This window comes from Lissotriton vulgaris, chromosome 3_2 (genome assembly GCF_964263255.1).
Source record: "Lissotriton vulgaris chromosome 3_2, aLisVul1.2, whole genome shotgun sequence".
Taxonomy (NCBI): domain Eukaryota; kingdom Metazoa; phylum Chordata; class Amphibia; order Caudata; family Salamandridae; genus Lissotriton; species Lissotriton vulgaris.
In genome coordinates, this window is record NC_141690.1 from 274,190,713 (window position 1) to 274,217,156 (window position 26,444).

Below are 26,444 nucleotides of genomic sequence, written 5' to 3' on the forward strand. Positions count from 1 at the left end.
AGTAGTGAGTGCAGAGTAGTGAGTAGTGAGTGCAGAGTAGTGAGTGCAGAGTAGTGTGTGCAGAGTAGTGAGTAGTGAGTGCAGAGTAGTGAGTAGTGAGTGCAGAGTAGTGAGTGCAGAGTAGTGAGTAGTGAGTGCAGAGTAGTGAGTGCAGAGTGCAGACTAGTGAGTGCAGAGTGCAGACTAGTGAGTGGTGAGTAGTGAGTAGTGAGTGCAGAGTAGTGAGTAGTGAGTAGTGAGTGCAGAGTAGTGAGTAGTGAGTAGTGAGTGCAGAGTAGTGAGTAGTGAGTGCAGAGTAGTGAGTAGTGAGTGCAGAGTAGTGAGTAGTGAGTAGTGAGTGCAGAGTAGTGAGTGCAGAGTAGTGAGTAGTGAGTGCAGAGTAGTGAGTAGTGAGTGCAGAGTAGTGAGTGCAGAGTAGTGAGTGCAGAGTAGTGAGTAGTGAGTGCAGAGTAATGAGTGCAGAGTAATGAGTAGTGAGTGCAGAGTAGTGAGTGCAGAGTGCAGACTAGTGAGTGCAGAGTAGTGAGTGCAGAGTGCAGAGTAGTGAGTGCAGAGTAGTGAGTGCAGAGTAGTGAGTAGTGAGTGCATAGAGTAGTGAGTGCAGAGTAGTGAGTAGTGAGTGCATAGAGTAGTGAGTAGTGAGTGCGTAGAGTAGTGAGTAGTGAGTGCATAGAGGAGTGAGTAGTGAGTAGTGAGTGCATAGAGGAGTGAGTAGTGAGTAGTGAGTGCATAGAGGAGTGAGTAGTGAGTAGTGAGTGCATAGAGGAGTGAGTAGTGAGTAGTGAGTGCATAGAGGAGTGAGTAGTGAGTAGTGAGTGCATAGAGTAGTGAGTAGTGAGTGCGTAGAGTAGTGAGTAGTGAGTAGTGAGTGCGGAATGCAGAGTAGTGAGTGCAGAGTAGTGAGTGCAGAGTGAGTGTGCAGAGCAGTGAGTGCAGGTGCAGACTGGTGTGTGCTGTTGAGTGCAGAGTGGTGTGTGCTGTTGAGTGCAGAGTGGTGTGTGCTGTTGAGTGCAGAGTGCTGTGTATTGGCAATGTAAATGACAATGCCATTTATTTATGATTTAAAGAAAAAAAAGAAATGTCATGAGCAATGCCAATAGCTCCACCTTTAATGATGCCGAGACCATTGCATTGTAAATGCTTGTTAGAGGTTGCAAACGACCGAATCTATGTGCGACCGCTAAACACGGTCTTACATATGGCCCTAAAGATGTATAATTAAAAAAAAATTGTGATGTAACTTTGTACTGGATTAAATAAAAAAACTGAACCATAATTGCAATAAAATTCTAGCTAACAATTTAGATTCATTCATACCCCCCTTGGAGGACTCTGATTCACCCGGGATGCTTTTGGCGCGCGGCTGCTACAGTATATTTCCTGGTGGATTACAGAGGTCACTTGGAAAAAGAGAATTATTTTTAACTCATGTGTATTCCTGAAGATGTATAACTAATATTGCTGCTATGCCCTGTGTTTGGCCGCTTTATGTTGGTTTTATTTTTTCTTTCTTTGAAAATAAAAAGAAGTATAAAAAAAAGGAAAAAAGAAGATTACAAAGAGACTCTTGAGCACAAGTTGTCACTAACAAAACAATGAAATACATATCTTTTGCAATGCCCCCTCTGACTCCTGTGGAAGGCGCTCTGCGGAAAGGGGGCCCATTGGTGCATTTTAAGTTAATGATCCGCTGCCAAACCAAGAACGAGGAGCATGTGCCGAGGCGGGGGCGGCGGCCCACGTTTGATTGACAGCTGTCACACACCATTTAGCTTCGCTCTTGATGGCACCGCCAGAGCTGGGCCGAAGCCACGCGCCATTGTGAGCCCCAGAGGGGCCTTTGTTAGCCGGAAGAACCCCTCTGCAACGGAGCCCGCAGCTCGTAATTAACACAACTCACCGGAAGGGCTGGACTTTCTTTCTCACAGGAAAAAACAGAAACAATAAAATCTGCCTTTTTCTCATCCACGTATGTGGCGCGAGTGTGGGGGTGACGGGAGGTTTGAGGAAACCGGGTCAGAAGCTAATAGGAGTGAACAAATCCGGAAAAAAGAAGGAAGGAAAACAATGTAATGAAATAACACACCCTGGAAGGCAAAGGATGGCTAGATACTTGAATACTGTTCATTAAAAGTTAATTTTATGTTTTTTTACGCTTCATATACAAAGTTATACAAGACGAAATCACAAAATTGTTAAGAACATTTCTCTATTGACAAGTAACACATTCCAGAATTGACACATTTCAGGTGTTAATTCCTTCAAACCAGTAAATACTTTAAGATATTTATCGAACAATACAGTAACTGCCGACACAATTAAAACATTGTAGCAGGAACATTGTCAATTGTACTTTCCAATAGCGCTTGCAACATTGTTTCATGATACTGTGTGACGGAAGATAGTGACATCACAAAAAGGGGCCCCTGAAAGAGCAACTTTAGGGCAGACAAGCAGGGGAAACAACAGCGAGATCAAGAAAGAACAACGTCTGCCCCTAGTGATTAAAATACTGGCTCAGATTGAGTCCTGAATTTATGAACAGCAGGGATGAGCTCACTAGAACCAGAATGCAACCCGCTTAAGTCAGTCACACACACTATTATAGAAAAATAGAAATGTTTTATTTGATTTTTTCCCTCATATGTATATATCTTTTCTTTACAAACTATCAATCCAAATCCACATCATATACATGGTAATGGTATACATCAACAACACTTATCCCACCATCCCCTGTGTTCATTCAATCAAATAAATCCACAAGCGCACAAACTAAAACATTCCCAAACTCCACAGGCTCTTTCACACTCATCCATTCTGCAAACATCTCATGCCATTCAGGTGTCAGTAGCCAGATGGTGACAGGTCTGGTGTCCTGGGTCATCTCATAATGCAAAGTAGGAGACAAGGTGGCAAAGTCCCAGGACAGACTAAAACGCCAAGACGGAGCATAGTGACATAATCGATGATTTCCCGCTTTATACGTGTCCATGCCAACAATCCTTGCTAGCAGCAAATGCGATTCTCTTAAAATGAAGTTCTTCAGATACATATTGTACAATCTCTTTGCCTTGGGTAGGTGGGTGCTCCACAGCAGAGGTCTGTGAAGCCTCAGGGGCAAAGTTTAAGTCATAAGAGATGGGGCGTGGCCAAGAGCTGATTACGTCTCCCACACCAGCCGCCTTAATCCGGCACAGTTCTATGTTATAAAAGGCCCCGGTGCTGGCCGCTGCGTGGAGCGGTGCTGCGGAAAGAGGCAAAGTCCGCCAGGCAGCCATGTTGATCCGCAGTGTCCACGTGAGACTTCCTGACAACACCCAATAGGAAAGCACTGTTGGCTAAGAAGCCAAAATGGTACCCGCAGCATGAGCTCAGCGGTCACAGTCAGGCCTGTTGAAAAGATAGATATTAGGCCCTAGATTTGCTGAGGAGGACAACGCAACCACCCTGCGGAGCCTGTCTGACGTTCCTGCCTAACAAAGAACGAAAACAGTGGTTGCTGTGGAAGGATATACTATGAGGTTATGATACATCAGCACAATTGTAATATAGAGAGTTAGATAATGGCAGAGCGCGAAGGAACCACTAGCACACCGATTCCAGTGTAGTATATTTTATGGATTTTTAAACAATAAAGTTAGGAGTAAACATTATACATCAAAACAACACCTGTGCAGAGTGTCCCAAGTGACAAAGGGAACCTAAACCTAAGTGACAATGTGACTATTATATACAAGGTTTCCACAGTTTGTACAAGTGACTGTGCTTATGTATCATAACCTGATAGTATATCATTCCACAGGAACCACTGTTTTTCCTATATAAATATTACCCTGGTTCCTTAGTGAGTAGGGTTCCCCTGTTTCTCTTTAACAAAGAACGTTGGCACCGCGACCAGATCCTGGGCTGCAACTGCCCGACAGGTCAGTGTAGAGGGGAGCTGGCCTGGCCGAAGGCTGGACCTGTGCCCTGAGTGGCCCCCAGCAGAGGGGAATCTGATATAAGAGATTGCGAGCGAGACAAAGCTATGTGTGGGGGGTGGAGCGGCGGAGGACGGAGCTCTGAAGCTTGCCTTCTGGCTGTGTCCACGCTTGAGGGCTCAGACAAGAAACGTAACCTGCCCACGGCCGGGGACACTGCGTGGAGGAAGCAATGATGAACCGGGCCGGGTGCTGACCCGAGTCCATAGACATAAGACCTCTGGGGTCCCGCTTCTGGGGGGTGCACCAGGAGAGGTTAGGGAAAGATATTAATACATGGGATCCCCAAATCACTCAAGCCATAGATTGGACGCCTGATCTACACTGGCCTACCATAGTGAGTGCCGAGGGTCCTGGGAAAGCCTGGTGCTGCATCCCCTATGACAAGTGATCAAGAGCGGTGCAGCCAACAGATGCGCGCCAGGAATAGTGGAGTTCCCAGTGCATGAATGGGAATCACACTATGCATGAAGCTGCAGGGCCGTACCGTCATGGAGGTGCACGCTTGGCTGGCATGCAATACGGCATCTTCATATGTGCTCTCTCATGAATAAGAACTCGCTGTAGAAGCGGGGGAGCAGGTGATACTACATTTTGGTGGAGCAGCTTGCAGTTATTAGCATCATCATCATTAACTTTATTCGGTCGTTCAGACCATAGAAGTGCATAGGCGTACAAAAGTATGGTAAATAAAACAAAATTTTACATGATAAAATTGTAAGCCAAAAAAGATGATGTTATTCATGCAACAACAAGCATATTAAAACCCGAGCCATTAAGGAATATAAACAAATTAAAAGAACTGGCTTCCAAGGTATTAAAACCATACAAGCTAAAAACACATAGAAAATACAAAAAGTGCTGGTGCATAATCGTTGGAAGTGCAGCGAAGCTCAGTTCTCTGTAAATTGGACATGAGTCATAAAATACCGTGATCATAAGACATCACGTACAAACTAAACACTTTATGAACAGTAATACTTAATCAGATGATATGCTCAATTCATTTTAGCTTCTGCCTCCTAGTGAACCAGAACCTACCCAGGAATATGTCCATTGAGCATACTATTAGTGGCCTTGTATCTGTCCTGAGGATACGTAGTGCATCTAAGTGACTACGAGTTATTAGCTGTTAAAGGAGGGAAAAGATGTAGCGGTGTTCCTGAAAGGGTGGATCACGGAGGTCCATGGTCCAGGGAGCTGACGGATGTCTTCACAGCAGAAAGTGTGTAGAGTTCTGGGAGAGCCACCCAGGACAATCGTTGCTGGGTATCTACACTTCAGAGGTCACAGTGCCATTCTTCCAAAGGCCAGGTCTCTAGGCTCTATTGCAGTGGACACTTCAGCGAGGCAGTAGCAGAGTTCCTTCACAGTCAAAGCAAAGTTCAGCATGCTGGGGTTGAAATACACGCGTCTACTCAAATTGGAACTATAGAGTTATGGCTGATGAGGAATCACTGTTTTTCACTCACCCAGGAGATGTGTGGACGACGCAGAAAAGAAGGCAGAGCTGGGTCCATTTGGCTGTCCCGATCCAACGCTGACGCACACTGCGGGAAGAGGGTTTTGGTTTGGAAATATTGATATAAAAAATCTTTATGATCTCATCACAGAGTTACAATATTGTTTATTGTTCACTCTTCTGATAAGTATCCTTGCCAATATTTTGCTTGTTAGGGCTCGCTGGTACTGCATCCGAAGGATGCGTCCAGCTGGAGCCTTTTAGTTGCCTGACTTGGGGGAATGAGGGACAAAAGGGTGTTACGAGCGTTTCCACCAGATTTGGGTGCGCGAACGCGCACATTCCGTCCCGCGCCGTGCACATGCGCGTGCATGTACACAGACAAACAGACACTCGCTCACACACCCCCCTCCCCCCCCACAGTCACACACACACGCATACACACAGACTCCAAGACACATACACACACGCACGCATGCTCACACACATACACAGCCCCCCGCCGCCGCACGCGCGCGCACACACACATGCCCCCGCCCTCGCAGCTCAGCAACAAGGCGAAGCCCCACTCACCGTTTCCTTGATGCGGCGGCTCTCCTCTCATCGGCAGCTGCAGGGCCCGGCAGCAGGACTCTTCCTCCCTCCTTCGGCACTGGGGCGCAGGGTAGGCTCCTGCCTGCTCCGGTGCTCAAAACAGAAGCGGCTCTTCCGTGGGAGGCGGGGTAGGCTCCCGCCCTCCTACTTCCGGTTTCCGGTTGTCCCGCCCGGCCTGCCTGACTTCCTGGTCGCAGGCCGGCGGCGATGTTCGGTTTTTTAAAGATAGTTTGGGGACATCATAAACCTCCCTTGCGTTTGTTTATTTGAATCTGTCACATTTGACCGGAGCCTTCCAGCATACCCTATGCCACCTTACACTTCCTGGGCGGCCTGGCAACCTCACTGGTGGCTCCTGCTACATGTACATGTGCAAGGCAACGCGATCAAACCCTGTGCGCAGCGCCGGTGTGAAGTAAAACGGTTCACCTCCATGTCTCCGGTCCAGAAAACACCACTAACTTATGACATTTTGTGCAAGCAGGATGCGTGTTGTCTTTTTTGTGTTTCGTGGCAGTTGTGTACTTCACGTGTTGGTTTGTTGTGTGACCGTTGAGCACAGGCTGCCTTTTTTTACCATGCCATAAATAGCGTATGCTGATTGTTACTGGGCACACAATATTAGTATCCACTTCACTGCACTTAAGCCTTTCCTTGCCGTTTTCCCCATCCGTCCTGGCTGTGCCCATCGCGCTCAAAGCACACTCATCCAGGTGAGGTGAGCAGGGAGCACCGTCATCTCTGCCTCCTGTCCTCCACGCACCGTGCCCGTGCCTCATTGTCGTCATACTCTGCATGACTCTGCGCTTCAGGTCATGTCGCCTCTTTTGCAGGTCATGTGACTGACGCGGGCCACAGTATTCACCTCAGCTGAGGGCAGCTCCTACGTCAGCTCTGAAAGTATTGCTTGTCTGGAGGGCCAGGGCCTCAAATAACCTTGTCTCCGCCTTTATGACTACTTCACCCGTCGAGATATTCAACTCAGCATGGCAGAACTTTCTCTTTCTGCAGCCCGGGGCTGTGATGACACCTTGTTGACCTTGAACTCTCTTCCTGCTCTTCTGTATTTCTGTATACTCGCTTTCTGCTTTTCTTTCTGTATGGTGCACGTAGCGCCTGCCTGCGGTTGACTGTGTTTATGCGCTATTTTATAAACTTATGGATTCATGGAAGAGTTTGTTTGGGTGACATTCTCGCCCATTACACTGTTTAATTCTCGTATGCCAGTAACTTCCAATAATGCCACTATTTTGTACATGAAGTTCGTGTACTTGTTTATTTTATTTCGAGCACTGTCCGAATCCGATACGTTTATTAAGAACATACCTAAAATTGGAATGCGACATGTAAGGTGCTAGTCTGAGAGCTGAGAGCACGTCTTTTTCACCTAGACATACACGATCTGTAATGGTGTGTAGGATTGTTTGAAAACGTTGATTCATCAATGTCATTTAAGTAGGTGCAGGATTTCGGGTTGGGGTTTTTAACATGCACGGAGGTTACATTTAATTTGAGGTCATGATCATTTTACTTGCCTCCATGCACGTGATTCACCAAAATGCTAGGGGTAGCAGAAGGGACATCATACGCCGTTTGACCTTAATAACATCACAGGTGTGACATCACATGACCGATGCCCCAGAATTTTGCAAGAAGGTCCTGTCACACAACAATAAGCCTGATGACATCACAGTAAGTGAGTTCAGCTTGCTGCATTTATCAATGAAGGCTGAAACTGTACGTTGTTGGATTAATTAATTCATATATTTCGATTTAGGTTAGACCTAGTGCTTCAGATAGGAGGAAAAAGGGTCTCTAAAAGGGGCATGGCAAAAGAAGTGTAACTAGCAATTTCTTCAAAGAGGCATGGGCTATGTATTTGAGAGCGTGGCTTAAACATGTACACTGAAATCTTGTGCTTTACGCAGCATGCCACCTGACCGGCATTGGGTGCCTCTGTGAGTTTATTTGCAATGCAATCGGTCTCACTTTTGCGAGAGTTTAAGCTATTAGCATTGTAAATGCCAATGCCTTTTATTTAGATTTTAAAAACAAAAACATAAATAAAAGGCATTGGCATTTACAATGCCAATAGCTCTAACTTTAATAATGCGAGACCTATTGCATTGCAAATGCTTGTTTTTATAATAGTTTCTATTTATTTCGTATGCTTTATGATGGGATTTTGATTTTAAATCTTGAAATTATATTCTGGTGTTCTTGGATGTGTCATTCCGTGATGAAAGAGGGTTTGGGTTCCACTATCTATCTGGGTGAAATCACCCATGATTGATTGTTACCTAGAATGCATTTCACTCAAGTAATGCTCAATTTGTTGCGGGGTTGTTGTAATTCATTAAGTTTTCTGTCTCATGTTGGTACATTGACTAAGTGCTTCGTATCATAGTGTCTAGAAAATGAATTTCCAGGCTGTGCTCTGTAAACAAATCCAGAAAGCATCTCATGATCCTACCCATTGCCAATGACCATAGAAACTGGATGCAGAGATTCCAACTCGGCAGCTGTGACGGGGATGATGGGTGATGCCATATTCAGAAACTCACTGAAGAAGGAGTCACTTTGTTTTTCAAAATTCATATTTGCTATCTAGAGAATCCATTGACACAATGGGACAAGTTCAAGCATACATGAGGGTGGATGCTTCAAAAATGTATCAGGAGTGAGCAAGGTTTGAATTATTATGTCCATAGTCTTGAAAATGGCATGCGGGCAATGGAGCGTGAAATGATAGGACAGTGCGAGGCTCTCCAAAGTATGGCTGACAAGCCCGATCCCTGGATCCTATAGGTAAATGTGGGAGAGACTCAGTCTATTTAACTACAATGAGTATCTGGCACTGAGGCCCTCTTTGGAGGACAACGCTGGCCATCTTCCAGTTGTCTGGTGTGGGGATGGCCAACTGGTACATTTTCTGGTGGACATTGCGCCATGCACTATAAGAATTACATGCAAGATGTGCCGAGCAGAACGAGGCTATGGTGGACTTTTACATATAGGAAGCTGCCTCTGATGTTAATATTGGCCCAGGCGAAGACTCAAGAGGCACTGGTTTCACTGGATACAATCAATCAAACTAGCTATAGCACAGCTCATCATCAAAGATGAGATCATCCCACCTTTTCTCCACCTGGCCTAAGACAAGAAACATCCCCAGATGCCCTTAAGACAGGTCAGAGCCTTCCCAGGCCAAACAATCCATCCATGGACCCAGCTGACATCGCCGACCTCTGCCCTATTACCCACCCTGTATTCACCGGGGAAAAATTGCAGACACAGTTGCACCCAGATACAAGAGCACATTAGCAAAACCAATGATCAACAGGACTACCAAGACTTCAGACCACACTATCGCACAGAGATGGCCACACTACAAGTAGTCGATGAAACGGTTCTCCTGAGCGACAAGAATGACCCCTGCCCCCTGTTCCTGCTTGACCTCTCCGCAACCTTTGACACAGCATCCTCCTGCTCTGATGAACACCCTGAAAATATGAATAGGATTTTCAGGCACTGTCTTGGCATGGTTCCCATCCTACCTCACCAAATGGTGCAGATTGTGCAAACAGTTTGCACAAGATGATGGGTAATCCCCATCATGGGCATTGTGGGGGGGTCTTTACTCCCACCCATAACTTCTCAACAGGCCCCTATTTGATTGCGAGGATGGGGGAACGAATACTTTGGTGAGTAAACGACCAGCATGAAATCCTGGTGCAAGCCATCTGTCTGGACTGCTGAGCTCTCCAAGGAAACCCTGCTGCTACAGACCATATTAGGTCCTTGAAAATGCTACTGTAGCCGCCCTGCCAGACCACCCTAAACCATGCAGTGTCATCATTTCTATGAAGAAAGATCATTCTGCCCCTCAATGTCACTCTTCTAACTCTACAATCATTGAGTGTATAATGTCAAACTTCATGTATTTTTATTTTTTAATATTTTTATAGAATTTTTTTTAAAAAACATCATACAAGACCGATATCAATGAGTCACAGTAGCTTCGTAAACATCAGTGGCCACAAGACAGGGCTCCGTCTACTTTCCGCATTTCCAAGTAAAGGAACATTGGGGCATATTATCAAGGACCGGTGTTAAAATTATCGATGTTTTATCGGCAGGAAACTTCCGATAAAACGGACATAATGGGCTTGATAATATCGCCCATGTTAATTCCCTTAGAAGCCCAGGTTCTGGTATTAACATGGGCTTCAATGGGAATTAACAAGGGCGTGTTATCAAGCCCATTATCCCCGTTTTAGCGGCAGTTTCCTGCCAATAAAACGGCGATAATTTGAACACCGGTTCTTGATAATATGCCCCAATGTTCCTGAGTTTCTATATGATACATCAATATACATGTTCAATACATGGGATATACGACTGATGTATGATTCGGTACGGATTAGTTTCCAGAAAGCCCTTCTGCAACACTTAAGCATTCAATAAAGAAAAATGCAAACCCATCCTACCACCCTCTCTCCCAACCCACCCCTGTCCCCCGGTGTGTCTCGTACTACAAAAGCCTGTGCAACACATGGATCAGGTTTGTATAACAATCGTATATTAAAGTCAGTGAAGAGCAGCATTCTCCCAGTCAAGAACACTCATGTCAAACTCTTGACCCACTTAATGACAAAAATCCACCAGGGCATCCCTCAGATGGGCAAAGAGTGCACCGCCCCGCTTTAGAGCGATAGCATAAATACATCTACCAATAGGAAGCCAGCGATTACACTGCTCCGCTGCAATTATTGGTAATCATGAAATGTAATGCATTTCGTGGCTGTCTCCTTCCAGAGTACAGACATTGGAACTGTCTTTAACAACTCATAATCCTTCTCATGATCCCAGAAAAAATGTATCTTTCCATTTCAGTCACATTGACAAACAAACAGACTCTCTGGTTTTTAATTTCCTTGATATTTACATGGCTTTCTTCTCGTTAATGCTAAATATGTCAAACATAATTATTCTTCACTCATCTCTTAACAAATCACCAAAGTACAGATATGGTTAGATTAGCTAAACCTCTAGGAATCACTTGCATATTGTGAGGAAATGGGTGTATTATGTGGTGTGGATGTGCAAGCTCACCATGAAATACACTTATCAACCCCTTTAGGGCCCTCAAGTTTTGTTGTCAAACTTTCATCTCAAACCTCAGTAGCTGTGGCTCTGAGGAGCAAGGCTTACACAAAGGAACAAGTGCAAAGCATTTAAACCGCACCAAACAATTGAAGAAATCAACAAGACACCAAAGAAAACCAACACCAATTTAAGAAATAGACTATAGTTTTATGTATTTTAGAAACCACAATAAATAAGATCCACCAGAAGGTTCTGAAGGTATAGAAGTTACAAGGTTTAGTAAATCAAAGTTAAACGAGCTTGCCACTTAAAACGTTTTCACCAAACAATTGAGCAAGTTGTATTGCGGTCTCTAAGAGTCACTCCAGTAGGGAGCCAGACAAGGGGACCAGCAGGGGTCTCAGAATGAGATACTTTTATAGATGAGGGAGTCTTCCGGCAGTTCTAGGCACTTTGGCCTAGATGTATGAAGCTGTTTGCGAATCGCAAAGGACGAAATTCGCCGAATTTCGACCTTTCCGTATCGCAAACGGTCTGTTTGCATGTTTTGGCATGCATCATAAATTCGCACATTAAGGACTCGCAAACATTTGCGATCCTTATTTTGCCATAGCATTTAAGGAATTCAATTTTGCGATTCCTTAAATGCTATGTATGCAGCAGTTTTCAATTACGAATTTTGGTTAAGAAATCACAAATTACCACCAACTTGTAGTCGATGGTAATTTGCAAATTCTTTTAAAATGCACAATTTGGCATTTTTTAAGATGGCATGTGACGCACACACATGCCCATAGAGCATGTATGTGCGCCATATGCACACATATGTACATTTCAGGGGTGCAGCAGGGTGTCCTAGAGACACCCCTGCACCCTTGAAATTATTCTCAATTTGCGATTAGCAAATTGCGAATCGCAAATTGAGAATTATTTCACAATCATTCCTATGGGCCTCCTGGCCCAAAGGAATTAATGGGAAATTATTCCTTAATTGCGAATTCGCAAATAAGGAAGATTAAGAAATCGGGGTTTGGTTTTGTTTGTTTGGAGAGACCAGGACAAGCAGCACTGGTGGGTTGGGCCTGGCTCAGCTTTTGGGTAGCATTAACCCCGTGGGTCCCCCTTTCCTCTTTCTGGATTGAGCTTTATGGGCTGGGGTTACCCTACTATTGACGTTGACTGGGACTCCCGGTGTACACAGGCCGGGTTCTGGCCCTCCCTCATGTTTGCAAACGTATTTACTGTTTCAAAGCTGTATCATCACTAGTGGCCGAATGTTGACGCCGCTCAGTGTGTAACGCATTTATTGTTCTTCATCTTTGTGTGCAGCACAATAAACATACTTTAAACATAAAAATAGCGATTTTTTACATACATCCCATTTTGCAATTTCTAAAAAAAATCGCTATTAAGAAATCACAAACTGGTATGTTGATACATCTACCCTTTTGTCCTCTTTACAATTGATCCCTGTAGAAGTGGTCCTGATGAAAGGGATGAAGGATGCTGAAGATGCTCTGGATGCTGTGGATGTGACGCGGTCGATGGGTCTTCTTGCAATGGATTCCTATGGAGTGGTCCTGATGCAAGGGATGAAGGATGCTGAAGATGCTCTGGATGCTGTGGATGTGACACGGTCGATGGATCTTCTTGCAATGGATTCCTATGGAGTGGTCCTGATGCAAGAGATGAAGATGCTCTGGATGCTGTGGATGCGACGCGGTGGATGGGTCTTCTTGCAATGGATTTCTATGGAGTGGTCCTGATGCAAGGGATGAAGGATGCTGAAGATGCTCTGGATGCTGTGGATGTGACGCGGTCGATGGGTCTTCTTGCACGGATTCCTATGGAGTGGTCCTGATGCAAGGGATGAAGATGCTGTGGATGCTCTGGATGCTGTGGATGCGACGCGGTCGATGGGTCTTCTTGCAATGGATTCTTATGGAGTGGTCCTGATGCAAGGGTTGAAGGATGCTGAAGATCCTCTGGATGCTGTGGATGTGATGCAGTCGATGGGTCTTCTTGCAATGGATTCTATAGAGTGGTCCTGATGCAAGGGATGAAGGATGCTGAAGATGCTCTGGATGCTGTGGATGTGACGCGGTCAATGGGTCTTCTTGCAATGGATTCCTATGGAGTGGTCCTGATGCAAGGGATGAAGGATGCTGAAGATGCTCCAAGGGTGCTGTGGATGCGACGCGGTCGATGGGTATTTTTGCAATGGATTCCGAAGATGCTCTGGATGCTGTGCATGCGATGTGGTCAATGGTGGTCTTCCTGCAAATTTTCCTCGGTCCAGGAAGGGAGTAAGGCAGTTCTGGTCACCGGTTAGATTACCTCGAAGAGCTTTCGATGCTGGCAGAAGATCAGTCTCCACTGGGCTACCAGTCGCCCGGTATAGCTAAATCCTTCCCTGGATGACAACTCAGTTTCCGGGCAACAAAGCTGCAGTTCAACAACTGTCCTGGGCTCAGCGAGCTCTGGTGCAGCTCTGAGCATCAGGTCCTGGGCCCTGGTGCTGCACGGTGGGGGGTGGCGGCTGGCAGCGACTTGAATGTTCTAGGCTACCGACTTGCCCCAGCTGGGTTCTCAGCTGTTGTGTCCCTGTGCTGTGAACAGGCGGTCAGCTAACTCACCCTTGGGGCATATTTACAAGCCCCTATCGCCACCACAACATCACTGTCAGTGATGTTGTGATGGAGATAGGAGCCTTGTCTTATTTACAAGGCAGCGTCAAGCCACTTAATGTGGCTTAACGCCGGCTTGTAAATAAGGCACCATTTCAAGCTGAATTTAGCGTGATAGGAGAGAGCAATGGGAGTTGCTGAGGGTGTTCCACCACAACATCCATTTAGTTTTTTCACAGCCCCCTATTTAAAAGAGCAGCGGACATAGGAGGCAGCACCAAAGTTAAGACCAGGAAAAATCTGTTCTTGAACAGGCGAAACGAGGAGAAATGCTTTATGTCTTCTAATTTTTGCTCACGTTGTGAAGCACACATGGAAACAGCAAACGCCAATGATTGTTTATGTGCAGGAAGGTCCCTCTTCCTGCAAATAAACAATAATTTTTTTTTAATTCAGTTTTGCCGGTACAATGTGTGCGGCATTAAGCAGCACACATAGAAGTTACAAAACAACATTTATTGTTTCACCCCTCAAAAGTTGTAGCCATGGGTAAGAAACAAAGGTGCCTATGTAAAATGAACTGGCGGAACGCGGGTTAGCTCCGAAAATTTTAACACTGCACTAAAAAATGCAGGGATGACATTATTTTCAAAGACACGGCGCACCCGTGTGTTTCCCCTAACTCTGGCGCTAAACTAAGCTACCTAGAACCAACACAGGCATCCATACAAGGGCGCGTGCGTTGGGATGAATGACACAGCGGCAGTGGGCGCAGACTTCAATTCATCAAACTGATGCCAATACTGCCTGGGGTGGCGGAAGTGAAGTCACAAAACCCTTGATCCCTGATACCATCAGAAAGGAGCCCTCTTCCAGCTTCTTTAGCTCCACCCACAGACCCCCTACTCCCTGCGGCCTGTGGTGGGGCCTACGTGGTGTAAACATTGCTCTTAGAGTCAGGTTTATTTCCTGTTCCTGCCCCGGCCTGGATTAGCGCTGCGGGCAGGGGTAGTAAGAGCCCTGCTTGCCAGGTGTGCCCCTTAGTGCCAGCCAGGGGTGCCAGTGACTGGGCCTCGTCCTTCGTCAGGGTAGTAAGCGCTATATAAATACAATTACAATACAATACAATGCCAGACTGACGTCCATGACAGTGGGGCCACGAGGCGTCCACAGCAGGGGCACTGCTTCCGATGACGTCACTGCGGCGGCGGATGCCCATGTGTGACGTTCCTTTCCTCAGATACAGACGCTAGCACTTGAATGACGGAAACAAACAACCAAACACCAAAAATAAAGGGATAAAAGAATAGACTGAAAGCACTTGGGCACCCTATTAAATAGTACAGGTGTGGGAAGAAGGAGGAAAGGAGTAGAGTGACAGGTGGGAGGGGAAACGAGGCACGAGGAAGAAAAGGTGTGACTAGAGAGTTATTTGAGAGCAAGAGCTGATGCCTATACTCAACAGCCCAACTCTTATAATTTCCAGCAGGCCTAGGGTGTAAAAATTCAGGACAAAGGGACAAAATTCAGGACAAAAATTCAGGACAAAAGGTCAAAATTCAGGACACAACTTCGGGACAAAAGGTACATTTTACACGTCGGAGGTGGTCGCGCATTAGTATATAAGTAAGTAAATAGACAACTACCTAAGTACAAGTCAAAATAAGTTTATATTAGGTTGAGACAATCGTGCACTTCACAGTTTTTCAATATGCCCGCAGCTCGCTGACTTAGACGATTCAAAATTTGCATCTCGCTCCACCAGGTACATTAGTCACCAGACAATGGTGAACCACACCTGAATATAAGTGAGGATGCTTTTATTGTCGATTGAAAACTACTGGCTATACAGTGCCAGCCCCCCAGTAACAAAACAGCCCCCCCACCTCCCTGCTTTCCAGCCTCCCAGGGAAACACCCGATGCCCGGTCCGGCCAGTCCGGCCTTGCTACCACCCTAAAATGGTGCCCCTCATCTTCACTTTGACCGTTTCTCATGCTCTCATGTGCATATCCTAAGTATGTAGGGCAGGGTGTTAGAGTGCATTACATGAATGTCAATGTATAAGAAATGTTATTTAAGATAATGGGTGCTACAAGGTGTAATCCTTCTTTTATCTCCCATTCAGTCTTTCACCATTCATTCTGTCCTTCCATCTGTTGCCCATCTATATCCAAACATATTCAACCATTTGCAAACCTATCCACCATATATCCTTCCATCCACCCCTTCACTCATCCATTATTTATCTACCCACCCTTTCACCCCATTCATCTGTACAGTCATCTATCCACTCTTCCACCCATCCATCTATTCACTCATCCATCCAGCCATTTACCCTTTTACCCATCCATTCACTTACTCATCCATCCACCCAGTCACTTATCCTTCCACCCATTCACCCTTCCAGTCATTCATCCTCCCTTTCTCTCTCCATCCCCCTTTCACTTATCCATCCATCCACCCACCTATCTACTCATCCATTCATGAATCCGTCCATTGATCCTATTACTCATCCATCCATTCACTCATCCATCCGTTCTCTCATCCATCCACCCTTTCAATTCTTCACTCATCTATCCACCCTTTTGTCCATCTACCCCCTTTCACTCACTCATCAATCCTTACATCCACCCTTTCACTCATTTATCCATCTATTCACCCTTTCACGTATCAATTCATCAATCCATCCATCCTTTCACTCATTCATCTACCAATTCACTCGCCCATCATCTACCTTTTCACTCATCCATCCATCCATCCATCCTTTCACACACCCATCCACCCTTTTACCCACCCATCTACACTTCCACCCATACATCCATCTATTTACCTGTTCTCTCATCCATACTTCCACTCATTCACTCATCCATCCATCCTTTTTCATTATCTGTCCATTCGCCCTTTCATCCTTCCATTCATCCTTTCAGTAACCCATCCAGCCATTCACACATTTCTTCACTTAATTACTCACCCACCTTTTCACATTATGAGCTGAGCCGTTGTCTGCAGAGTTGCAGACAGAAGAGACCCATCAAGAACTTCAACCCTGCTGCAGTTCCTAAAGCAAGGGGTGGGGTGTGGTGGGGTGGGGGAAGAGTTCACTATGCCCCTGCACATAGACAATTTGAAAACGTAGAAGTCATGCATGATGCACAGTGCCAGGACGTGAGGTGACTGTGAAATGGAGTTGTTTCCAGGGCCTTAAGTGGGGTTAAAAAACTGGGGGGGTCTCTTCAAAGGGGGTGTTCGATGTAATTGAGGGCGTGGCTTAAAACACCTATAGTAAAAATCTGCGCTTAGCATAGTATCCCCCCGACTGGTATTATGTTTCTGTCATTGCATCCAGATATATAATACAGCAAGTATCATTACACCCACAACAAGCCAGGTCTATTGGCTTTGTCAATGGTTGTTATATGCTTAAAATAAAAAAGCAGCAACCATGGCTTTGTTGAATACAATATTGAAAAGACTTCAGTTCTAAAATGATGAGATTGAGAGAACGATAACCCTTCTTTTTTTATTTTATTTTTCAAACATATATTTATTGGCATTTAGTTCAATATCCATCAGGAGCCTTAACATTCATCAGTGCATGTCATAGCCCAAAGGAAAAACCCATCCAAAGCATATTTAAATGCTTGCTTGCTACTGTCCATTCCTTTATACCATCCCCTGTTTCAAATAACAGGGCTGCACAGGAACTGTGTATGCCTTAGATTTATGCTATCCTACGGCTCGCTTGTGCTTTTCTTATTGTTGGGGAGGAGCCGGTCATATTCTATAAATGGTCACATGAAGGGTGCCTTCAAATATGCGGTGGCGTCGAGGCGCTGCAGTCTTGCCATTGATGCAGATTGATTGCTCGGGGTAGGTGGAGTTTAGGGTGGGCAGGGGCGGGCAGAGGTCAGCGGACTCACGCCAGATTTCAAGCCATTACTGCACTCCAATCGTATGCTATTATCACTGGGGGAAGGTGGGGGGGGGGGACTGGGAAGATTGGGGGAGGGGGGATTGGTGGGGGTGAATGATATGTAGGGGCCGTACCCACGTGTAGCCTTTGTCTTTCAGAAGGGGTTACATAATAATAAGAAAATGTAAGACCCTTCCCCAATGTGGTCTTTTCGTGCCGTAGGTATCAAGGTACACTATGTAGATTCAACAATGGATTCTTTATGCCTAGGTAATATGCGTGAGGAAAATCTACATTTGCATCCATATCTATAAGAAAAATCAAATTACTTCAATACTGAAACTACAGACTATCCAGAAAAATTATGAATTCAGAAATAGGGAAATGTATAGGGAAGTGGCAGATGAGAGAGTGGGTACTTTGCAATCGAGCGGAATAATTTTGCATAAACTAGACTTGAAGCCGATCAAAAAGATAGACCTACCATATTTAGACATGGAAGTCTAACCTCTGCCAGTGTCTTCATCCTTCGTAGTATTAAGATACTTAAAATGAGTTACAGTTACTTCCATGGTTATTACAGAACTTTTGTTTTACAGGCTTCTTTACATGAACTGTATTCTCACATTGCAGCATGGGCGTTTTACCTTTTATCTTACAGAATTCCCTGCTGTACACTGAGGCAGGAGGAGGCCACCACATGCTGTCGCACCCCAGACTGCCCCATTGACATTCTGTATGTGGCAATTAGCCGCCAGACAGAATGACACTGGGCGGGAGGGACTGCTCTTGTACTCGAGGAGGAGTTTACGAGGCGCTAGCATCAAGGGGCTAACGCTTCTCACAGGGGAGCAGTGCTGCTCCCTGTGACAGCCAAAATTACGGACAAAAGGCGTCCGTAAAAGGGATCCTCACGGTCAACGGACGTGAGGTCCCAATTACGGACGGTCCGTGAAATTTAATGAACGGTTGGTCACCCTAAGCAGACCAGGCGATAGCACCTGTACCAGGATTTCCAGTAGAGTGAATGAATGAATGATGGCATTTATAAAGCGCCGGAATTACCCCCATAGCTCCCCTCCGCGCTAGCTCAAGGTGAAGGAGGTCCCTGTCACCACACCGAAGCCTTGACATTATGCACTAGGAAGACTGGTACTGAAAGCTTGATCCGGGCTTCAGCCTAAAGCCCGGCTCTAGCTGAGCTTTAGGTTCTGTTGGAATTTGAAGCCCATAATGATATAATGTCGCGATATGTGATGGTGTGTCTACGTCACAAAGTAGAACACACGTACTAGCCAAGTTAATAAAAGGGCATGAGCACGCCCACATCGGCCTCTTGGCGACGGAGACAGCTGCGTGCAACTACACCTCATATAAGGCTCCTGTATTTATTAAAGTGCTAGGCCCAAAGCCCCTGACTGTCACGCCCCTCCATTGTGTCTACACTTCTCCAGTGCGGACACAACACTGGCGACAAGGGTGGGCGTACCTTCGTTGGCGGCCACAAGCGTGTTGTGTAAGCTTGTGGTGCTCGTGCCCTGCGGCTGGTGCCTGGTACGGCTCGGGCATATCATTTCCCGCCCTGGAGTGCGACACTCCTGTACTTCGGCCCAGTGTGGCCCCGAGGTGAGACTGCTGCGAGGGGGAGCCGCTGGTTGCAAGTGGAAACCCCCGCGACTGCCCCTGAAGATGCTCCGGCGCCCTGAATGGGGCTCGGCTGGTCCGCGCGTCCCCGCCTCCCCTCTCCCCAATCCGTTGTCGGCTACTCGGGGGTGGGACAGCACATTAAGGGGCAGTGTGACGGCACACGTGGAGACGGCGCCCGCCGCCGCGCACACGGTGGCAGTAGAGTGGAGGCCTGGATCGGGCTGCGCATCGGCTCCGTCCATTTCCAGCCAGCGACCCCTCACATGTCGGGAGGGGAACACGGGAGCCACGTGGAGAAGGAACCAAAGCACGACGTGCCCTGCTCAGGAGGGAAGGCAGCAAGCTGCTTCCAACAGCAGTACCCGGGGAAGGCGACACGGAGAGAACACACCCCAGCACCTGCTCACAGTGAGGCGCAGTGCAGGCTCAGATCATCGTCTGCCCCAGCGCGGCGAGCACGTGGTCTGTCACGGTGCAAAAGGCGAGTCAGTTGGCAGCACGCCGGATCGGAGGAGTAGGGTGTGTACCCGCAAGACATGTCCCAAATGTCGCAAATTCCCCCCATTGAGCCCTTCATAGTTGAGGGATCCCCGTCATCCCTGGCGCCTAAATGGAAGGACTGGGTGGACCGCCTCAAAATATTCTTTGAAGCTACTAAAGTGCACAAAGAACAGAAAAGAGCAATGCTGCTCCACTTAGGAGGAAAAGACATTCACAACATTGCCAAAACTCTTGTCGAGGTGACGCCAAAGAATCACCACACCTTAATAAACGCCCTAAATGCTCACTTTGAGCCCATGGCCAACCAGGACTACGAGAAATTCATCTTTCGCCAGGCCCAGCAACTTCCGGAAGAATCCCTGGACACCTACCATGCCCGACTGAAAAATCTGGCCTCAACGTGTGGGTTCCAGGATGAAACGGAGGAGTTAAGAGGGCAAATCATTCAAGGATGTGCCTCCGCCAAGCTGAGGGAATGAATCCTTGAAGAATCGTGGAAGTCCTTAGCGGAGATCCTGACCCTTGGACGCACCAAAGAGCTATCCAAGGCCCGCGCAGCCCATATGGAGGCAGCCCTTCAGGTACCAGTGAAGACTGAACCGGTCAATGCAGTCACCACCAAACCTGCGTCGAGAGGGAACAGGAGAGGCCCACGTGGTGCCGCGGTGGCACCTGCCACCACCTGTGGATACTGTGGTGGAACACCCCATCCGGCTGCGGACTGTCCCTCCAAAGGAAAGAGATGCTCAGGGTGTGGGCGGTTCAATCATTTTGAAAAAGTGTGCAGAGCCAAGAAATTTCGCAAGCCGAGACCAAGAGTCAACGCCGTAAGAGAGGATGACAAATCGCCAAGCGATATGGACGACGATGAGGAAGAAGAGAGGGTAGTGCACAAGGTCCACATGATCGGGACTGCGGCCCGCAAAGCACGACGTCTACCGCAATGCCATCTCCAGGTAGGGGACCAAGAGATCATGGCAGTGGTTGACACAGGGGCCACCATTAACATCATGGCAGCTGCCCTCCACCGCACCTTACGACCCACACCTCCGCTCCAGCCCTCTGCAATTGTGGTGTTTGCATATGGACAGGACACTCCGCTGAAAATCCTAGGGCGATTTAGAACAGCAGTGACGCATGGAAGCCAGAAAGTCCACACCAACATCTATGTCATGGAGGACGGTCAAGGCATGCTCCTCGGATGCCGTGCCGCTGAGGACCTGGGGATCGTGTCCTTCTCTTTCAGCGTGCATCAAGAGACCATACAACATCTCCTGAAGGAGTTTGCAGAAGTATTCGAAGGGATTGGCCGATTCAAAGGGAAGGAAATACACCTGCATGTAGATCCCACAGTACAACCGGTGGCCCTACGGCATCGAAGGATTGCCTTCCATCTGAGACCCCAAGTGGAACAGGAACTGATGAAACTGGAGGCTGCTGGTATCATCGAAAAGGTGACAGGACCCACTCCATGGGTTTCACCCATTGTAGTCACTCGAAAGCCCAAGCAGCCAGGGGCGGTGAGCATCTGCGTTGCCATACGCCTCCTGAATGCCGCCATAAAGCGTGAGCGACACATTACCCCCACCATTGATGACCTCATTGGAGAAATGGTTCTCCAAGCTTGACTTACGATCGGGATATCATCAACTGGTCCTTGATGAAGAATCACACAACATAACCACATTCTCGACCCATGTGGGACTGAGGCGTTACACCCGACTAAGCTTTGGAATTTCCAGCGCTGCTGAAGTATTCCAACATGTCATACAAGAACTGATTGCTGACATTCCTGGAGTCATCAACGTCAGTGATGACATCATGGTCCAGGCCAAATCTCTCCCCGAACACAACGCCCGGCTCACCCAAGTGCTCAGAAGGCTGCGTGAAGCTGGACTAACGCTCCATCGGGAGATGTGCGAGTTCTTGAGAACCAAGCTACAATTTGTTGGATACACGTTTTCCACGGAAGGCGTCAACCCAGATCCCGACAAAGTGCATGACATCAAGAGCGCCGTTGCCCCAGCCAGTGTGACCGAGGTCCGAAGTTTTCTGGGGATGGTCAACTACTGCGGTTGATTTATCAAGGTTTTGACATCACTCACGGCGCCACTCCGAGAGCTGACGAAGGACTCCGTCCCGTGGGAATGGGGCCCACTCCAGGAACAAGCCTTCAAAAACATCAAAAATGCCCTATCGGAAGCAACCACACTAGCTTTCTTTGATCCGGAGAAGATGACTCAAATCGCGGTGGACGCTGGCCCGGTGGGTCTGGGAGCATTCCTGCTACAGAAGCGTCGACAAGAGGAAGATTGGACGCCAGTGGCTTTTGCAAGCCGGTCCCTAACCACAACCGAGCAAAGATATTCCCAGATAGAGAAAGTCATCGCCATCCACTGGGGGTGTCACCACTTTCACCTCTATGTGTATGGCAAACCATTCACTGTCACGACAGATCACAAGCCATTGGTGGCTCTCTTTGCGGGAACGTCCACTCAACCTCCCCCAAGAATCGAAAAGTGGATGCTCCAACTGCAGGACTACAACTGCCGGGTGGAGTATCAGCCGGGGTCCCGCAACCCGGCAGACTATCTGTCCAGACACCCTCGAGAAGCCACTGACAAGGAGAAAGAGGACGCTGCGGACACGGAAGAATATGTCTGATACTTCACTGCTAGATCCTGCCCCATTCCCTTGTCGATGCAAAGCCTAATAGAAGCCACGGCACAGGATGAGTGTCTCCAGCGGGCCAAGAGAATTCTACGGCAAGGGAATTGGTACAAAGCCAAGGAGGACTGGAGGATACTGACCGCTCCTGCATAAAGGATTATGGAAAGCCTACATCATGTGAAGGATGAGCTCACTGAGGACACCACGGGTTGTTTGCTATGAGGGCACCACCTTGTCAAACGTCAAACCAAACTAGGCAGCAAAAACGCCTCCTGGTTCAACGATGATCTTAAGAAATCGAAGAAACTGTGTCGCTCCCTCGAGAAGGCCTGGAAAAAAGACCCAAACATTAGCACCAGGGACGCCTTCAAAAACGCCACCCGCATACACCACCAACTAATCCGGTCTGCCAAGAAAGCCGCTTTCAAAGACCGACTAGATAACAACGCCCACAACAGCAAGGAATTATTCAACACCGTCAAAGAATTTACCAACCCTTCAGCCAACTCCAACGACATCACCCCCTCTCAAGCCCTCTGCGACTCCCTAGCCTCATTCTTCCACAACAAAATCGCAGACATCCACAACAGCTTCGACAACCGACCCGGAGACCAACCCACCCAACCTTCTTCAGGACCTTCACCCCCCTTGAACATCCTTCATGACTGGAACCCAATCTCCACTGAGGACACCATCCGCCTGATGAACTCCATCCACTCAGGATCCCCCACAGACCCATGCCCTCACCACATCTTCAACAAAGCAGATTCCATCATGGCACCACACCTCCGTGACGTCATCAACTGCTCCCTCAACTCCGCCACCTTTCCGGAAAGCTGGAAACACGCCGAACTCAGCGCCCTTCTGAAAAAACCCACAGCTGACCCCACCGAACTCAAAAACTACCGCCCCATCTCGCTCCTTCCATTCCCGGCCAAAGTCATCGAGAAAGCTGTCAACAACCAGCTCGCCGCCTTCCTCGAAACCAACAAATCCCTTGACTCCTCACAGTCCGGCTTCCGAGCCAAACACAGCACTGAGACCGCCCTCATCGCAGCAACAGACGACATTCGAACTCTACTGGACAATGGAGACACAGTCGCCCTCATCCTCCTCGACCTCTCCGCAGCCTTCGACACAGTCTGTCACAGCACCCTTTTACAGCGCCTCAGAAACGTCGGAATCCAAGGAAAAGCACTGGAATGGATCACCTCGTTCCTTACAGGAAGAACTCAGAGAGTCCGCCTCCCACCATTCAAGTCAGAGGCCACTGAAGTAATCTGCGGTGTACCACAAGGATCTTCACTCAGCCCCACCCTCTTCAACGTATACATGAGCCCCCTCGCAGCCATCGCACGCCAACACAACCTCAACATCATCTCCTACGCTGACGACACTCAACTGATCCTCTCACTCACCATAGACCCTAACACCGCCAAAACCAACCTACATGAAGGAATGAAAGAAGTAGCCGAGTGGATGAAGCACAGCCGTCTGAAACTGAATTCAGACAAAACAGAAGTCCTTATCTTAGGTACCTCCCCCTCCGCCTGGGATGACTCTTGGTGGCCAGAGGCCCATGGAAAAGCACCCATCCCGACGGACCACGCACGGAACCTGGGCGTCATCCTGGACTCCTCACTCTCCATGAACAGACAAGTCAACGCCGTTTCATCATCTTGCTTCAACATTCTTCGCATGCTCAAAAAAACATTTCGCTGGATCCCCACTGAAACTAGAAAAACAGTCACCCACGCACTGGTCACGAGCCGCCTGGACTACGGAAACACCCTATACGCCGGTACCACCGCAAAACTCCAGAAAAAACTCCAACGCATCCAGAACGCTTCAGCCAGACTCATACTAGACATCCCGCGTAAAGACCACATCTCTGGTCACCTGAAAAACCTCCACTGGCTCCCCGTCAATAAGAGGATCACTTTCCGCCTCCTAACCCACGCACACAAAGCACTTTACGAACTGGGACCTGAATTCCTCAACGCACAACTCTCCTTCTACACCCCCTCCCGCCAGCTACGATCCTCCAACCAAGCCCTTGCTGTTGTACCTCGCATCAACAAAACCACCATGGGAGGTAGATCCTTCTCCTACCTGGCAGCTAAAACCTGAAACTCACTTCCTACCCACCTTCGCCTCACTCAGAACCACCTAGCTTTCAGAAAGCAACTTAAAACTTGGATATTTGACAAGTAATTCCCCACCCTTCTTCAAGCACCTTAAGACCCTCTGGGTATGTAGCGCGCTATATAAATTTAATGAATTGAATTGACTTGACTTGATACCCACTGCACTCACCACGAGATGTGTACAGCTTGCCCATGTCGGCCACCAGGGTATAGTCAAGACCAAATCACGCCTTCGCTCCAAAGTATGGTTCCCACTCATGGATGAGCTAGTGGAGAGTATGGTCCGATCTTGCCCAGCCTGCCAAGTCACTCGAGACCTCCCTCGCCCAGCCCCGATCATAACGGAACCGCGCCCACAGTCTCCCCGGTCCTGTGTGAGCATGGATTTCGGCAGTCTTCCAGATGGCCGGCACACCTTAGTGGCTGTAGATGACTATTCCAAATACCCGGAAGTAGAGATTGTTGGGACTCTCAGTGCCAGTGAAGTGATACCCAAATTGGAGAAAATAATGGCCACTCATGGTCTGATGAAGGAAATACGGACTGACAATGGACCACCGTTTCACGGACAAGAACTGTCTGAATACCTCACCAGTCTGGGAATACAACATCGTAGAATCACGCCCCGTGGCCTCAAGCAAACGGTGAGGCCGAACGGTTCATGAGAAGTCTGAATAAGGTCATACAAATTGCTCACGACAAAGGGCAGTCCATTGAGTTCGCGATATTCAACTTCCTGCGTAGCTACCGACAGACCCCCCCCCTCACCACCACAGGGGTGGCCCCTGCCCACCTGCTGATAGGCCGGGCCGTCACCGACACCATCCCTCACCATGATGACTGCTGGATTGACACAAAGCGGAAGAAAGTCAATGCTCAAGTGAGCCATCGCCGTAATGCTCAAGATAGCCTGGTCAAGGCCGGTGACTTGGTCTTATTGAAAAACCGATGCCAAGGAGGTAAATTCCAACTCTCTTATGAGAAATTGCCCTGGACTGTGACGAGCGTCAAGGGCACCCGAATTGTGGCAGCGCGGGGCAGAGAGACTGTGACTCAAAATATCTCCCACTTCAAACGATTTCTTGCCACGGCTATGAATCCTGCTGTGACACCCGTGGATTGTGGGGCAACATCCCTTGCTCCTGCCATCCCGAGCACCCCCAGTGAAGATTTGGACTTGAGTGATGCTGGAGGCGGGGAAGCTGAGGCGGAGGTGAGCCCTGACTCCATCGCTGTGCCTGACTCTCCTCAATCTGAAGAGATTCCAGAGGAGGCTGATCCCTCTCTGTCTGGTCGAGGTCTATCCCAGTATAGCTTGAGGAGAAACCCTGCACCCTCATCACGACTGCGAGGCTATGTAATGTAAGACTGTCCTTTATTAGTTATTTTGTTCCCTGAATGGCCTGCTGCAGAAGTGGGGAATGACCGTCCCCTAGGACGATTGAAGTTTTGTAACCGGTGGACTAGAATGTGTGACGTCATGTTGTTTAAAACGTTGTTGGGGAGGAATGTAATGTTGCGATATGTGATGGTGTGTCTACGTCACGACGTAGACCACACGTACTAGCCAAGTTAATAAAAGGGCATGAGCACGTCCACATCGGCCTCTTGGCGACGGAGACAGCTGCGTGCAACTACACCTCATATAAATCTCCTGTATTTATTAAAGTGCTAGGCCCAAAGCCCCTGACCGTCACGCCCCTCCATTGGGTCTACACTTCTCCAGTGCGGACACAACAAATGAGCCGAGCTTTCATGTACCTCCTGCCTGCCACCCTCAATCTACCCA